Source organism: Tamandua tetradactyla, chromosome 5 (assembly GCF_023851605.1).
Source record: "Tamandua tetradactyla isolate mTamTet1 chromosome 5, mTamTet1.pri, whole genome shotgun sequence".
Classification (NCBI taxonomy): Eukaryota; Metazoa; Chordata; class Mammalia; order Pilosa; family Myrmecophagidae; genus Tamandua; species Tamandua tetradactyla.
In genome coordinates, this window is record NC_135331.1 from 54,094,906 (window position 1) to 54,111,492 (window position 16,587).

General features: G+C 36.7%; 1 protein-coding gene across 1 annotated transcript in view; it reads left to right on the forward strand.

Moving 5' to 3' along the window:
* The window catches only part of RSRC1 (arginine and serine rich coiled-coil 1), a 570,594-nt gene that overhangs the window by 161,806 nt on the left and 392,201 nt on the right, over positions 1 to 16,587 (forward strand). The window lies entirely within an intron of this gene.

The window sequence follows — 16,587 nt, forward strand, 5'->3', positions numbered from 1 at the left end:
TGTCATTTTCTGTTTTGTTGATAATGGCCATTCTGGTGGGTGTGAGATGATATCTCATTGTGGTTTTGATTTGCATTTCTCTAATGGCCAGGGACATTGAGCATCTCTTCATGTGCCTCTTGGCCATCCGTAATTCTTCTTATGGTAGGTGTCTGTTTAAGTCTTTTTCCCATTTTGTAATTGGGTTGGCTGTCTTTTTGTTGTTGAGTTGAATAATCTCTTTATAAATTCTGGATACTAGACCTTTATCTGATATGTCGTTTCCAAATATTGTCTCCCATTGTGTAGGCTGTCTTTCTACTTTCTTGATGAAGTTCTCTGATGCACAAAAGTGTTTAATTTTGAGGAGCTCCCATTTATTTATTTCCTTCTTCAGTGTTCTTGCTTTAGGTTTAAGGTCCATAAAACCACCTCCAGTTGTAAGATCCATAAGATATCTCCCAACATTTTCCTCTATCTGTTTTATGGTCTTAGACCTAATGTTTAGATCTTTGATCCATTTTGAGTTAACTTTTGTATAGGGTGTGAGAGATGGGTCTTTTTTCATTCTTTTGCATATGGATATCCAGTTCTCTAGGCACCATTTATTGAAGAGACTGCTCTGTCCCAGGTGAGTTGGCTTGACTGCCTTATCAAAGATCAAATGTCCATAGATGAGAGGGTCTATATCTGAGCACTCTATTCGATTCCATTGGTCGATATATCTATCTTTATGCCAATACCATGCTGTTTTGACCACTGTGGCTTCATAGTATGCCTTAAAGTCAGGCAGCGCGAGACCTCCAGCTTCGTTTTTTTTCCTCAAGATGTTTTTAGCAATTCGGGGCACCCTGCCCTTCCAGATAAATTTGCTTATTGGTTTTTCTATTTCTGAAAAATAAGTTGTTGGGATTTTGATTGGTATTGCATTGAATCTGTAAATCAATTTAGGTAGGATTGACATCTTAACTATATTTAGTCTTCCAATCCATGAACACGGTATGCCCTTCCATCTATTTAGGTCTTCTGTGATTTCTTTTAACAGTTTTTTGTAGTTTTCTTTATATAGGTTTTTTGTCTCTTTGGTTAAATTTATTCCTAGGTATTTTATTCTTTTAGTTGCGATTGTAAATGGGATTCGTTTCTTGATTTCCGCCTCAGCTTGTTCATTGCTAGTGTATAGAAAAGCTACAGATTTTTGAATGTTGATCTTGTAGCCTGCTACTTTGCTGTACTCATTTATTAGCTCTATTAATTTTGTTGTGGATTTTTCTGGGTTTTCTACATATAGTATCATATCGTCTGCAAACAGTGATAGTTTTACTTCTTCCTTTCCTATTTTGATGCCTTGTATTTCTTTTTCTTGCCTAATTGCTCTGGCTAGAACTTCCAACACAATGTTGAATAATAGTGGTGATAGTGGACATCCTTGTCTTGTTCCTGATCTTAGGGGGAAAGTTTTCAATTTTTCCCCATTGAGGATGATATTAGCTGTGGGTTTTTCATATATTCCCTCTATCATTTTAAGGAAGTTCCCTTGTATTCCTATCTTTTGAAGTGTTTTCAGCAGGAAAGGATGTTGAATCTTGTCAAATGCCTTCTCTGCATCAATTGAGATGATCATGTGATTTTTCTGCTTTGATTTGTTGATATGGTGTATTACATTAATTGATTTTCTTATGTTGAACCATCCTTGCATACCTGGGATGAATCCTACTTGGTCATGATGTATAATTCTTTTAATGTGTTGTTGGATACGATTTGCTAGAATTTTATTGAGGATTTTTGCATCTGTATTCATTAGAGAGATTGGTCTGTAGTTTTCTTTTTTTGTAATATCTTTGCCTGGTTTTGGTATGAGGGTGATGTTGGCTTCATAGAATGAATTAGGTAGTTTTCCCTCCACTTCGATTATGTTGAAGAGTTTGAGGAGAGTAGGTACTAATTCTTTCTGGAATGTTTGATAGAATTCACATGTGAAGCCGTCTGGTCCTGGGCTTTTCTTTTTAGGGAGCTTTTGAATAACTAATTCAATCTCTTTACTTGTGATTGGTTTGTTGAGGTCGTCTATTTCTTCTTGAGTCAAAGTTGGTTGTTCATGTCTTTCCAGGAACCTGTCCATTTCTTCTAAATTGTTGTATTTATTAGCGTAAAGTTGTTCATAGTATCCTGTTATTACCTCCTTTATTTCTGTGAGGTCAGTAGTTATGTCTCCTCTTTCATTTCTAATCTTATTTATTTGCATCCTCTCTCTTCTTCTTTTTGTCAATCTTGCTAAGGGCCCATCAATCTTGTTGATTTTCTCATAGAACCAACTTCTGGTCTTATTGATTTTCTCTATTGTTTTCATGTTTTCAATTTCATTTATTTCTGCTCTAACCTTTGTTATTTCTTTCCTTTTGCTTGCTTTGGGATTAGTTTGCTGTTCTTTCTCCAGTTCTTCCAAATGGACAGTTAATTCCTGCATTTTTGCCTTTTCTTCTTTTCTGATAAAGGCATTTAGGGCAATAAATTTCCCTCTTAGCACTGCCTTTGCTGCGTCCCATAAGTTTTGATATGTTGTATCTTCATTTTCATTTGCCTCTAGGTATTTACTAATTTCTCTTGCAATTTCTTCTTTGACCCACTTGTTGTTTAAGAGTGTGTTGTTGAGCCTCCATGTATTTATGAATTTTCTGGCCCTCCGCCTATTATTGATTTCCAACTTCATTCCTTTATGATCCGAGAAAGTGTTGTGTATGATTTCAATCTTTTTAAGTTTGTTAAGACTTGCTTTGTGACCCAGCATATGGTCTATCTTTGAGAATGATCCATGAGCACTTGAAAAAAAGGTGTATCCTGCTGTTGTGGGATGTAATGTCCTATAAATGTCTGTTAAGTCAAGTTCATTTATAGTAATATTCAGGTTCTCTATTTCTTTATTGATCCTCTGTGTAGATGTTCTGTCCATTGATGAGAGTGGTGAATTGAAGTCTCCAACTATTATGGTATATGTGTCTATTTCCCTCTTCAGTGTTTGCAGTGTATTCCTCACGTATTTTGGGGCATTCTGGTTTGGTGCGTAAATATTTATGATTGTTATGTCTTCTTGCTTAATTGTTCCTTTTAATAGTATATAGTGTCCTTCTTTGTCTCTTTTAACTGTTTTACATTTGAAGTCTAATTTGTTGGATATTAGTATAGCCACTCCTACTCTTTTCTGGTTGTTGTTTGCATGAAATATCTTTTCCCAACCTTTCACTTTCAACCTATATTTATCTTTGGGTCTAAGATGTGTTTCCTGTAGACAGCATATAGAAGGATCCTGTTTTTTAATCCATTCTGCCAGTCTATGTCTTTTAATTGGGGAATTCAGTCCATTGACATTTAGAGTTATTACTGTTTGGATAATATTTTCCTCTACCATTTTGCCTTTTGTATTATATATATCATATCTGACTTTCCTTCTTTCTACACTTTTCTCCATGTCTCTCTCTTCTGTCTTTTTGTATCTGACTCTAGTGCTTCCTTTAGTATTTCTTGCAGAGCTGGTCTCTTGGTCACAAATTCTCTTAGTGACTTTTTGTCTGAGAATGTTTTAATTTCTCCCTCATTTTTGAAGGACAATTTTGCTGGATATAGGAGTCTTGGCTGGCAGTTTTTCTCTTTTAGTAACTTAAATATATCATCCCACTGTCTTCTAGCTTCCATGGTTTCTGCTGAGAAATCTACACATAGTCTTATTGGGTTTCCCTTGTATGTGACGGATTGTTTTTCTCTCGCTGCCTTCAAGATCCTCTCTTTCTCTTTGACCTCTGACATTCTAACTAGTAAGTGTCTTGGGGAACGCCTATTTGTGTCTAATCTCTTTGGGGTGCGCTGCACTTCTTGGATCTGTAATTTTAGGTCTTTCATAAGAGTTGGGAAATTTTCAGTGATAATTTCTTCCATTAGTTTTTCTCCTCCTTTTCCCTTCTCTTCTCCTTCTGGGATACCCACTACACGTATATTTGTACGGTTCACATTGTCCTTGAGTTCCCTGATACCTTGTTCAAATTTTTCCATTCTTTTCCGGATAGTTTCTGTTTCTTTTTGGAATTCAGATGTTTCATCCTCCAAATCACTAATTCTATCTTCTGTTTCTTTAAATCTGTCATTGTAGGTATCCATTGTTTTTTCCATCTTTTCTACTTTATCTTTCACTTCCATAAGTTCTGTGATTTGTTTTTTCAGTTTTTCTATTTCTTCTTTATGTTCAGCCCATGTCTTCTTCATGTCCTCCCTCAATTTATCGATTTCATTTTTGAAGAGGTTTTCCATTTCTGTTCGTATATTCAGCATTAGTTGTTTCAGCTCCTGTATCTCATTTGAACTATTGGTTTCTTCGTTTGACTGGGCCATATGTTCAATTTTCTGAGCGTGATCCGTTATCTTCTGCTGGCGTCTGCGCATTTAGTCAGATTTCCCCGGGTGTTCGACCCCACAGCTTGAAAGATTTTTCTGCGCAATCTCTGGGTTCTGTTCTTCCTATCCTGCCCAGTAGGTGGCGCTCGTGGCACACGCCTGTCTATGGGTTCCACCAGCGAAAGTTGCTGTGGGTCCCTCAACTCTGGAAAACTCTCACCGTAGGGGAGGTTCGGCAACCTAAGCGTCTTGGAAGAATGCCAGCCGGCCCGGGGTTCCAAACGTGGGGAGGGTCGCCGGCCGTCGCAGCACAGGAGAGCGTCCGGCCAAATTAGCCAGTCGGCGCGGGGCACCAAGCGTGGCGGGAGGGCGCCAGCTGTCGCAGCCCGGGAGAGTACACTGTTCCCAGCCGACGGGGGAGTCACGTGTTTGAAAGGGATCCCCCGGTCACTGTTCTCCGCAGTCTGGGGGTTTCCAACCCAACTATCTCAGTTGTTCCGGGGGGCCTCGTGTGGTGGGGGCACCAGCCGCCGCGGCCTAAGGGGACCGCCTGTCCAATTCTACCAGCTGGCCCAGGAAGGTGGAAGGGAGGGACTCCGGTCGCTTGTCGTCCCACCCAGGAAAGCCCGTGCCCCTTGGTGATCTCACCGGAGCTGGTTCTCCCAGATAGTCAGCCGTTCCAGGATGGGGTCCGCTGTCCCTTTGATCTCCGTCGTGGCTCCGGGAGCTGCTCTGTATTATCTCCACTCCCCCAGTAGCTGTTCTGGAGGAGGAAAGGTGAGGGCGGCAAGGCTGTCGAGGCTGGTGGCGAAGGAGCACGGTGAAGGCGGGGGAAGAGGGCACCGTGGTGGTTGGAGAGCAGCCGGAGCAGGAGGGGGAAGAGAGGGGAGAGGGAGGTCGGGCGGCTCGGCTGCTGCGGGGCTTGGGCGCCGCGCGGCGGGCCGGCGGAGAAAGAGAGGGGAGAAGGAGGTCGGGCGGCTCGGCTGCTGCGGGGCGTGGGCGCCGCGCGGCGGGCCGGCGGAGAAAGAGAGGGGAGAAGGAGGTCGGGCGGCTCGGCTGCTGCGGGGCTTGGGCGCCGCGCGGCGGGCCAGCGGAGAAAGAGAGGGGAGAAGGAGGTCGGGCGGCTCGGCTGCTGCGGGGCGTGGGCGCCGCGCGGCGGGCCGGCGGAGAAAGAGAGGGGAGAAGGAGCCAGCCTTAAGATTTTAAAGGTCTGTCAAGATCAGCATGCTGGTCTTTACTGGATTAGCTACAATATAAGAGAAAGATATTTGATATGCTTCTGATTCATATTTTACTCATTCATTCAGATTAGCACATCCCTCAATTACTTCTGTCTCAGAACAAATTTACAGATAAATGATGGAAATTTAGTTTTTGTAAAGTAGGATGATAAAACAATGTAACTGATGCTGACGTTTCTGGCAATAAATCTTGTAACTTCTCAAAATCATGAATTTTTAAAAAAGTTTATAGTCTAATGACAAAATATTGTTGGTCACTGACTAAGTGTGCCAGTGTAGGAATGGAAGAGGGCAGGCAGTACTGCCACTGAAACCCATGCCATTTTCTTCAAGACCTATGTATATCCTAAGTTTGACCCATGGATTATTTAGCAGTGATTAGTTTCCATGTATTTGGGATTTTCCTAGATATCCTGTTGTTATTGGTTCTAATTTTATTCTGTTGTGGTCATACATATAAAGTGTGTGATTTCTTTTTAGAAATTGACCTATTTATCAGAAGTATCAGTTTTTACTTTGGGTAATGCTCTCTGTTTCTGAAGGTTAGTTTATCTGATGTGAATATTTTCATTCTAAACTTCCTGTGCTTACTGTTTGAATGATATATCTATTTTCCACCATTTATTTTCACTCTGTCATTGTCTGTATATTTAAAGTAAATCTCTTGTAGACAGCATATAGTTTTGTGTTGCTTTTTAATTTACTAGACAAGGTATGTTTTTCAATTAAAAGATATAGTACACTCATATTTAATGTGCTTATTGATATGATTGGATTTAAGTCTAACATTTTATTACTCACTTTTTTGTTTGCCTCCTGCTTTTTTGTTACTTTGCATATCTTTTCCAGGTTCCTTTTGGATTAATGAATATTTTTAAGCCTCTCCACTCCCCCTTTTTTTACTTTTGATTTATTTATTTATTTATTTATTTTTACATGGGCAGGCACCGGGAAACGAACCCGGGTCCTCTGGCATGGCAGGCAAGCATCCTTGCCTGCTGAGCCACCGTGGCCTGCCCTCCCCCTTTTTTTAACCACAATTTTATTCACATACAATACAGTCTATCCAAAATGTTTAATCTACTGGCTTTTTAGCTATACCTGTTTGCATTTCTTTTGTTTCTTTTTCCTTTCTCTTTTTTTCTTTTCATTGTTGCTCTAAGTATTAAAATATGCAACCTAACACTTCAGTCTACTTTGAGTTACTGTTTTATCACTTCATGTAAAATGTGAAAATCTTACAATTGTGTAGGTCCATTTACTTTATGCTATAGAGATTATATGTGTTCTATCTATATTCATTATAAATCCTGCAATAAACATTGCTATTCTTATTTGAGGTATATATATATATATTTAAAATAAATTAAGGAAAATAAAATAGTGTTTTATATTTAGCTACATATTCACCATTTCTGGTAGTCTTTCTAAAGAACCAAGTTTCCATCTGTTGTAATTTCTCTTCAGTCTGAAGAACTCTCTTTAGTACTTATTAATAATGCACGTTTACTGTTAGTGAATGTTTTGAATGTTTTCTTTAACTCAAAAATGCCTTTATGCTACTTTCTTTCAAGAGGTATTTTTTCTGGATATAAAATTCTGGGTTGACTTTTTTTTTTCCTATCATTATATTAAGAATTTTGTCCCATTGTCTTCACACAGCAATTGCTGCTGACAAGAAGCTAGTAGTAATTTGTATCATTGCACCACTGAATATAATATATTGTTTCTCTCTGAATATTTCAAGATTTTATCTTTATCTTTAGTGTTGATGAGTTTGACTATGGTGTATTTAGTCATGATATTGTTTATATTTATCCTATTTGAGATTTGCTAAACTTCTAGAATTTGTAAATTTATGTCTTTTACTAATTATGGAAATTTTTGGTCACTACTATTTTTTTTTTAATAAGAAAAGCTGTGAGTTTACAGAGCAATCATGCAGAAAATATAGGATTTCCTTATACCACCCCACTACCAATACCTTCCATTGGTGTGGAATATTTGCCACAATTGATGATAGAACCTTCTTATAAATATATTATTAATTAAAGTCCATGGTTTAATTTGGAATTCCCTCTTTGTGTAGTGTAGTTCCATGGATTTTTAAAAAAATTTCTATTCTATCACCATATATCCAATCTAATATTTTCCCTTTTAATCATTTTCAGATATATATTTCAGTGCTGTTAATTGCATTCACAATGTTGTGCTACCATCCCACCATCCATTTTCTGACCAATTCCATCATTCTAAATAGGAGCCCTATATATTTTAAATTCTCACTCCCTATCCCTATATTATTCTCTGGTAACTAATATTCTCAATTCTCACTCTGTGTTTACTTATTCTAATTGTTACAAATAAGTGAAATCATAAAATGTTTGTCCTTTTGTGCCTGCCTTATTTAATTCAATATGAAATGGCTTCATTTCAATGGTTTCATTCAGTGTAAATTGTGGCTACATGATTTACATTGCTGCCACCAATGAATGAATGTTCCTGTTTCTCTGCATGTTCTCAACATTTGTTTTACATTTTTTAAATAGCAGTCATTCTAATGGGTATGAAATGGTATTGCTTTATGGTTTTGATTTGCATTTCCCTGATGGCTAATGATGTTAAATGTTTTTTCATATGTTTTTCAATGATTTGTGTATCTTCTTTGGAGACATGTCTGTTCAAGTCTTTTGCCTAATTTTTGATTGTGTTGTTTGTCTTTTTGCTGTTATGAGGAAGGATTTCTTTATGTATTCTGGATATTAAACCTTTCTTGGGATATAATCATATATATATCAGATATGTGGTTTCCACATATTTTCTCCCATTGTGTTGTTTTGTCAATTTACTTTCATGATAAAGTCCAAAAGGAGCAAGTTTTTTATTTTGATGAGGTCCCATATATCTATTTTTTCTTTAGTTGTTTATGTTTTGGGTATAAAATATAAGAAATCATTGCCTGATACAAGGTCCTAAAGATGCCTCACTTCATTTTCTTCTAGGAGTATGATAGTTCTGGCTCTTATGTTTAGGTCTTTGATCCACTTTGAGTTGATTTTTGTATATGGTGTGAAGTAGGGGTCCTCTTTATTTTTCAAATGGACATTTTCCCAGGATCATTTGTTGAAGAGATGATTCTTTCCCAATTGAGTGGTCTTTTCCATCTTGTTGAAAATAAGTTGGCCATAAATGAGAGCGTTCATTTCTGATTTCTCAGTTCTATTCCATTGGTCTGTCATTGTGCCAGTACCATGCTGTTTTGATTATTGTGGATTTGTATTAGGGTGTAAGATTGGAAAATGTGAGTCCTCTACTTCATTCTTTTTATTCAAGATGCCTTTAGCTATTGGGGGACTCTTTCACTTCCATATGAATGTGATGATTTGTTTTTCTGTTTTTTCAAAGAAGGTTGTTGGAATTTTGATTAGTATTGCATTGAATCTATAAATTGCTCTGAGTAGTATTGATATCTTAGTGATATTTAGTATTCTAGTCTATAAACATGGAATGTCCTTCCATTTACCGAGGTCTTTAATTTCTTTAACAACATTTTACAGTTTTCTGCATGCAAGTCCTTTACATCCTTGGTTAGATTTATTCCTAGATATTTGTTTCTTTTAGTTGCTATTATGAGTGGAATGTTTTTCCTGATTTCTTCTCCTTATGACTTATTGCTTATGTGTAGAAACACTACTGATTTTTGAGTGTTTTCTTGTACCCTGCCACATTGCTGAGTTCATTTATTAGCACTAGGAACTTTGTTGTAGATTTTTCAGGATTTTCTGTATATAGGATCATATCATCTGCAAATAGAGAAGTTTTACTTTTTTCCTTTCAGTTTGAATGCCTTCTATTTCTTTTTCTTGCCTAATTGGTCTGATGAGAACTTCCAATACAATGTTGAATAAATGTTGAATGACATTGGTGACATTGGGCATCTTTGTCTTGTGACTGATCTTAGAAGGAAAGCTCTCAGTCTTTCCCCATTAAGTAGGAGGTTAGCTGTGGGCTTTTCATAAATACCTTTTTTTTTTTTTTTAATGTTGAGGAACTTTCCTTCTATTCCTAGTTTTCTAAGTGTTTTATTATGAAGGGGTGCTGGATTTTTATCAGATGCCTTTTCTGCATCAATGGAATGATTATGTGTTTTTTTCCCTTCATTCTGTTAATGTGATATATTAATTGATTTTCTAATGCCCAACCAACCATGCAAGGCTTAAATCTCACTTGATCGTGATGTATAATTATTTTAATATACTATTGTATTCAGTTTGCTAGTATTGTGTTGAGGATTTTTGCATCTATATTCACAAGAAATATTGTTCTTTAATTTTCTTCTCTTGTGGTACCTTTATCTGTCTTTTGTAAGAAACTGATGTCTTCACACAATGAATTAGGGAGTGTTCCCTCCTCTTCAAGATTTTGGAAGAGTCTGAGTAGAATTGGAGTTAAGTCTTCTTGGAATGCTTGTTAAAATTCCCACCTTAAGCCATGTGGTCCTGGGTTGGGAGGTTTTTGATCAATCCTTCACTCTCTTTACTAGTTATTCATTTGTTGAGGTCTTCTGTTTATTTTCGAGTCAATGTAGGTAGTTTATGTGTATTTAGAATTTGTCCATTTCACATCTAGGTTAAATAATTTATTAGCACACAGTTGTTCATAGTATTATCCATTTATAATTTTTTTTTTTTTGATTACGGTGGGTTCAGTAGCAATGTCCCTTTTCATTTCAGATTTTTAGTATTTGTATGCTTTTTTAAATCAGGCTAACTAAAGGTATGTTAATTTTATTGATCTTTTCATAGAATCAACTTTTGATTTGTTGATTCTCTCTATTGTTTTGTTGTTTGTTTTCTATTTATCTCTTCTCTAGTCTTTTATTTCCTTCTTTCTGCTATTTTGGGTTTAGTTTGCTCTTCTTTTCTAGTTCTTCCAGTTTTGAGGTTAGGTCTCTGATGTGAAGACTTTTTTTTTATTTTTATTTTTATTTTAAAGTAAACACTTAGAGCTGGAAATTCTCTGTCAGCAGTGCCTCTGCTGCATCCCTCAAGTTTTGGTATGTTGTATTTTCATTTCCATTTACCTCAAGGTATTTCCTAATTTTGCATTTGATTTCCTGTTTAACCTGTTGGTTGTTTAAGAATATGTTTTTAAATTTCCACATATTTGTGAATTTTCCATTTATCCTCTTATTGATTGCCAGTTTCATTCCATTGTGGTCAAAGATACTTTGGTATGATTTCAATATTTTTGAATTTATTGTAACTTGTTTTGTGACTCAAGATGTAGTCTCCTAGAGAATGATCCCTGTGTACTCAAGAAGAATGTACATTCTGTTTTTTTGGGGGGGAGCAGTATTCTACATATGTGTGTTAGTTCTAATTGGTTTAGTGTATTATTGCAGTCCTATGCTTCCTTACTGGTCTTCTAACTAGTTGGTATATCTATTATTGAGAGTAATATGTTAAAGTCTTCTACTCTTAATGTAGAATTGTCAGTTTGTCTCTTCAAATCTGTCAGTGTTTGCTTCATATATTTTGGGGCTTTGCAGTGAGGTGCATAATAAGTTGTTACTTCCTGTTGAATTGACCCCTTTATCAGTATATAGTGACTATCTTTGTCCATCATGATAGTTTTCGACTTAAAGTGTGTTTATCTGGTATTAATATAGCTACTCTAGCTCTCTTTTGGTTACTACTTACATAGTATCCCTTCTTTCACACTCGCTCTACTTGTGTCTTTGAATTTAAGGTAAATTTCTTGCATAGACCATATATTTGGGTCATGCTTTTTATCCATTCTGACAATCTCTGCCTTTTGACTGAATATTTTAATCCATTTACATTTAAAGTCACTACTGATAATGCAGGACTTTTTTTCTGCCATTTTTGTTTTTTAGTCTTTGTATATCATATAACTCTTTTGTTCTTTACTTTTTTTAATGTGTACTTTTGTTTTTATTTGATTTTTTGTTTTTTACCATAATGAGTGCCTTCTCATTTCTATCTGGATATATTTTCCATCTCTTATTTTTGTGGTTTCCATGGGGTTAAAATTTAACATCCCATATATATAACAATCATTCATATTTGGTTTGACACCAACTTATATGCACATATACTTTTCCTACTCCCTTCTCTCTGCCCACAAGTTTTTTTTGTACTTGTTACTACTTATATCTTTGTACATTGTACGTCCAAAGCCAAGGTTCGTCATTACTTTTTACACATTTGCATTTTTGCACCTGTAGGAAGTAAGAGGTGACATAGCAAACAATACAATGCAGTAATGCTAGCATTTAAATTACCCCTGTCCTTGGGAGAGGTCTCCCAAGGATGAATCCAGACCTGGCACTGTGAGATCAACAATTCCATCCTGACCAAATAAGGGAGAAAAAGTGAGATTAATAAAGTATCAGTGGCAGAGAGTTCAAATAGAGTTGAGAGGCTGCTCTGGAGGCTGCTCTTACACCAGCTTCAGGTAGACCCTGCTACGTATCATAATCTGCCAACCCCCAACCAGGACCAGTCCAGACAATCATAAAGAACACCTAGGGCAATTTATGAGATTCACAAGGGTTCCAGGCACTAGAGTAACTTGCCAGAAACCTACAACCTCCAGATGGGTCCCTGGTCCAGATAAGTCCTAAAACCTAGCCCCGCCTCTCCAGAACATCAGATAGTTCCATCTCCCTACCCTATATTAGTGACAAACCCTTCCAATATGAAAAATTTAGAAATGCCATAGCCCAAACAACCCCAAACAGAGGTGTGGAAATATCGAAGGTGATGGTGGAATTATACATAGAAGATAGGACTTAAATTAATGTGAATGCTGAATCATTAAATTGATATCTCTTTTAGTCTCCAATATTTTAGAGCAGCTAGAAGTAAAAACCTAAAGTTGTGAAATTGTAATCCATGTCAAAATCTGAAATAATTGTAGTGCTGTGCTTAGAAATTTACAGCTTTTTTGTATATATGTTATTGTTCACAAAAAAAGAAGGAAAAAAAGTCAATGGTGATAATAAAAAAGTCTTTAGCCTTCTAGCCTCCTATATTCTGGAGCAGCTAGAAAGAAAAATATGAGAGGATTGTATAGTAGCCCATGACAAACCCTGGGATCAGTCCTGTAACCACTTTTTGAAGAGTGCTTTGAAAACTGTTGCTTTTTTCTTTGCTTTGTATGTATGTTATACTATATAATAAAAAAGTTTAAAGAAATAAATAAATTACCCACGTCTTTACTACAGGTTTTTATTTCATTATGCTGCTTTAAACCATGGTCTAGTGGTCTTTTCTTTCAGTCTGAATAACTCCCTTTAACACTGCTCTTAAGGGCTGATCTGTCGGTGATGAAAATCCTCAGCTTTTATTTATCTAAGAATGTTTTAATCTGCCCCTTAATTTTGAAAGAGGTTCTCACTGGATTTGAAATTACTGGCTGGCAGTTGTTTGCTTTCAGCATTTTAAATATTTCAACCCAGTGCTTTCTTTTCTTCATCATTTTTCTTTTTGCTTTTTTATTTCTCTATCGTTTTTGATGATAATTTGCAGTCTTTCTAATTGGGACTTCTTTGTCCATAACACGTTACTTTTCTCTTGCAGCTTTCAGAACTCACCTCTTGTCATTTGTATTTAATGATATGATCAGTATATAACAAGGTGTATTTTTCTTCAAGTTTATCCTGTTTGGTGATCTCTGAGCTTCTCAAATGTGCATATTCAGGTCTTTTGCTAACTTTGGAAAGTGCTCTGTGCTGTGATTGTTTCTTTGAATATTTCTTCTTACCCTTTCTCTCTTTCTCCTTCCAGAACTCCTGTAATGCATACATTGGTGTGCTTGATGGTGTCCCTGAGGAATCTTAGGGTATTTTTGACTTTTTTTTTTTTACATGGGCAGGCACCAGGAATCAAACCTGGTTCTCTGGCATGGCAGACAAGAACTCTGCCACATTGCCCACCCTATTTTTGCTTTTAATATTTTGTTTTTTTCTTTCTACTCAGCAGCCTGATTCATTTCAAATTTCATTTCTTCATGTTCACTGATTGTTTTTTCTGCCAGCTACAATCTGCTTTCTGAACCCTCCTGGGAATTTTTAATTTCAGTCTTCAACTCCAGTAGTTCTGTTTGGTTCCTTTGTAAAATTTCTGTCTCTTTAGTTAGACTTTCATATTGGTCATTCACTGTTTTCCTGATAACCTTTAATTCTTTCTGTGTATTTTCCTTCATCTCCTTGACCATTTAAAAGATAATTTTAAAAAGACTTTGTTTGGCATGCCCACATTCTCATCTTCTTCATTTTGTTTTTTGTATCTTTTCTTTTTCCTTTGAATGGGCCATCATTTCCTGATTCTTTGTTTGTCTTGTACTCTTTTGTTGTGCAGAGTATGATTTTAATATTTTGAAATGTTAACTCTAGGATTTATTCCCTGAGGTGCCTTTTCCTTCATTTTGTAATGAGCTGCTGATAAGGCAGAGATTTTCATGAGCTTTAGCCAACCTATCAGAAAGATCTGCCTCTGTTTTTTGAGAGAGAAGTATGAGAGTTTTCTCTATTTTGGGGCCTCTCTCTTTTGCTTGTTTGTTGTTTTGGAGTCCCCTTGTTTGCTGGAGTTTGTTTTTTCTCACTGTTTCCCAGAAGAAAGACCTCCCTTTCCTGGGTGTTTAAAGCTAGCAGGCCTTTGTTCCAGACTGTCCAGCTATATAATTTTTCACACTCCTTTCACTGTCTCAAGATGCTTTTGCTTTTGCCAGGATAGCAAATTCTGGGAGGAGGTTCATCCCAGAGAAAACTTTTCCAAGTCAGTCTTTCCCAGCCAAAACAGGGCCTGGGACTCATGAAATGGTTGCTAAATGGCTCCAGAGTACTCTGGGGAGGAGATCAGGAAGGGTGCCAAGAGATTTTTCTATGGTTCTCAACAGCTGAGCTTCCCTGGCCTGCCCAGCAAATGTAGCCCTTCAACTGACTGCCCCCTGTAGTTCTGAGGGTGCACTGTGCCTTTAAATCTCCACTGCCTCTGTCCCTGTCCATTGAGGGTTAAAACAATGGCTCACGCTGCCTTTTTTTAGGTGCATTGAAACAATGGCTCCCATAAGCTGAAACAATGGCTTCTACTTCTATCCCTTTGTCTCTGGGGTGAGTTGAAACAAAGCTGCCTTCAGAGCCGGGCCTCTATCATCCAAATTTACTAATGAAGAGTCATGATCAGTGATCAGCTGTGTTCACCAATGTTCTTGGGGAAGAGGACTTTTACATCCCTTTCTTGTCACCAGTGAACTAGCCAGGAACTGCAACCCACAGTAGTGGGTTGGAAGTGTGTGAAATGGTTACCAGTACCTGTGAACAGAGAAAACAATTTATTGCTCTTTGCTGCAATTTATCAGCCTCTTTCTCCTACTCTTGCCTGGATGCTGAACAGTGTTCTTCTGGCCTCTGGAGTTTCAAAATGGTTGTTCTAGATAGTTCTTGCCTGTTTAATAGTTGCTTTGGTTGAAGGACTGAGTCCTGGAGCTCCCTACTCTGCCATCTTCCCTGGATGTCCCTGCCACTGTTGCTTTTTTTCACTTTTTTTTTTATTGTATAATACAACATATATACAAAGCAAAGAAAGAAAAAAGCAATAGTTTTCGCAAGCACTCTTCAACAAGTAGTTACAGGACAGATCCCAGAGTGTGTCATGGGCTACCATACCATCCTCTCAGATTTTTCCTTCTAACTGCTCCAGAATTTAGGAGGCTAGAAAGAATAAATATTTTTTTATCCTCACAATCAACTTTTTTTGTGTGGAAAATAGCATATATACAAAAAAAAAAAGCAATAAATTTCAAAGCACAGCACAGCAATTAGTTGTAGAACAAATTTCTGAGTTTGTTATGGTTCTCCATTTACTGTCTTTTCTCTTAAGAATTCATCACATTTTTCCTCTTTTTTGTATATCTAGTAATTTTATATTTTAATCCCAACATGATGAATGTCACATTTTGAAGGCCCTGGATTTTGTTATATTCCTCTGAAGAATTTTGATATTCTTTTTGCTTGTTTGCCTGCTTTATCTGGATATTAAACTTGGTTTGATTCAAATTATAAAACATCTGCCTATATGTTGGCAGTTGAAATTTATAGTTCAGTTATTTTATCCCCAACCAGTTGAGGTCTGCCCTTCACATGTGTGACTTTTGGCAGCTACAGATTTGTAAATAGCTTATGTGTGTAATTTCTGACCACTCCCTCCCTCATATATGATTCCAATTTAATTTTCCTGTTTTTGTGGTTTCTTTAAGACTGTCTTCAGTTTTATCTTCAGGTTTTCTATGGGATTTTTGCTGTCTTCAGGATAGATGCTAAGAAATTGGGAATTTCTCCTTGCTTTTCCCTTTTCTTGAGTTGTTGTTGTTACAGAATCTGCATACTTTTGTTGCTTTTATTTATTCTCTAGTGTTTTCATAAAGCTATTTTTTGTTGTAATTTTAGGATTGCCAGTCTGGTAGGAGCTCTCTTGGCCATACTATACACCAGTATTTGAAATCTTTACTTTTTAGCACCTAGTGAATTCTGCTTTGTAATGCCATAAATTTTAAACAAAAGTCTAGCAGGGTTAGAGTAGAGTGGAAGAATAGTTTCACTGGAACAATTAGGAATAACGCTGAATAGATGTGGAAACAGATTGTAGGGATAGAAAAGACTCTATTGTTGGGTATTAGATTAGTTGCATGTAGATTTTATATGAGGAGACTTCAGTAATCAAGACTTGTTTAGATTAAGACGTTCAGCTGAAAACACTTTTGAATTTCTTGCAAAGTTGGCGATATACATTTCTTCACATGCCATTTTTACTAAGAGCACTCCTTCATAAAGAAACATATTTAGGTTCTTCATACAGTTATTTGATTTCTCAACCCATAATTAAGCAGAGAAATTATTTTCTTTCAGAAGAATTTTAAGGTTATTTACATCCTATAATGCAGAATATGCACTTATTTT